Source organism: Myotis yumanensis, unplaced genomic scaffold (genome assembly GCF_028538775.1).
Source record: "Myotis yumanensis isolate MYYU_CA2020_CCGP unplaced genomic scaffold, mMyoYum1.0.hap1 SCAF_10, whole genome shotgun sequence".
NCBI classification, from domain to species: domain Eukaryota; kingdom Metazoa; phylum Chordata; class Mammalia; order Chiroptera; family Vespertilionidae; genus Myotis; species Myotis yumanensis.
In genome coordinates this window covers 1716226-1717730 of record NW_027223761.1, presented here as the reverse complement: position 1 = coordinate 1717730, position 1505 = coordinate 1716226, and positions in this window count along the sequence as shown.

The following is a 1505-nucleotide window of genomic DNA, read 5'->3' as shown; positions in this document are numbered from 1 at the left end:
GGCGCCCGTGGCTGCCAGGAGGCAGGTGACTTTTATTTCACTCTGAGGGTTCAGACACCGGGCAGGGGGACCCCCCCCCCCCCCCGCAGGACGCATGGCATCTCTGAGGCGACAGCCGCCCGTCGCCCCGGGTCCGGCGTGAGAGGGCGTGGAGCGGGGCACAGCCACCCGGTGACCAACCCAAAGCAGGAATGGGTGAGAACCTGAGTCGTGAGATTTCAGACTCTGCTGTGGGCCGTCCTTGGGCTCCTGCATGAACCCACGGCTCTGCTTGTGGGGTCTCCGTGGGGGCCTCCTGCCGCGTCCCTGCCTCCCGGGGGAGCTGCGGGTCGAGCAGGGACTTCCCTTCATTGTGTGACTTTGTTTGCCAGAGCGGCCGCCCGAGCTCCCAGGCCCCCAGCAACGCAGGAGGGTCCCAGCCGCCCACATTCCGGCCAACCCTCCGAGCCGTCCCTGCCGCGTGCGTGTGCGTGTGCGTGTGCGTGCGGTGCACTGTCAGATGACCATGTCACAGAACACCCTTTCACGGGCTTGCTGGCCAGTCGCCCCCCCATTTTTAATCGAGTTGTTCACCGCGCCTTTACCGACTTGCAGGCGTTCCTTGTATGTTCTGGACACGCATTTTGCAGTTTTCGGCCAGCCCGGGGCTGACCAATTGGTAACTGTCTTTCAAAGAGCAGGAGTTTTCAATCGTAATGAGGTCTGTTTCGTGGTGCACGCTCACACACGGGCCACACGCTCACACACGGGCCACACGCTCATGCACGGGCCACACGCTCACACACGGGTCACATGCTCACACACGGGTCACATGCTCACACATGGGTCACACGCTCACACACGGGCCACACGCCCGCACATGGGCCACATGCTCACACACGGGCCACACGCTCACACACGTGTCACATGCTCACACACGGGTCACATGCTCACACACGGGCCACACGCTCACACATGGGTCACACACTCACACACGGGCCACACGCTCACACACGGGCCACACGCCCGCACATGGGCCACACGCTCACACACGGGTCACATGCTCACACACGGGTCACACGCTCACACACGGGTCACACGCTCACACACGCACATGCACACACACGCCTGCCCACAGCCGTGGGGCAGACGAGGCCTCACTCCGCGCAAAGCCCTGGACGTGGCTGTGAGAGGAGGAGCCGAGGGTCCGTCTATCTCACCAGGCAGGGCCGGAGGGGGCCAGGAAGGGGCCGCCTGCCTCCTGAGGGCCCAGCGAGGGCCAGAGCGCACCGGGCGAGACAGGGCTCCCGGGGCAGCCCTGGAGAAGCAACCATTAGGGGTGGGGTCCTGTCTGGTGTACGCAATCAGCCAACGCCAAGCCAGGCATATGTGCCCGGCGTCCCCGGTCCTGTGTGCAGACCTGGTGGTCGGTGCCGTGGGGGGTAGGGGCCCCTCTGGGCCTCCTGGATGCCCTGGCCCCCAGGAGCAGCCCCCCCCCCCGACCCGAGGCACCAACTGAAGCACAC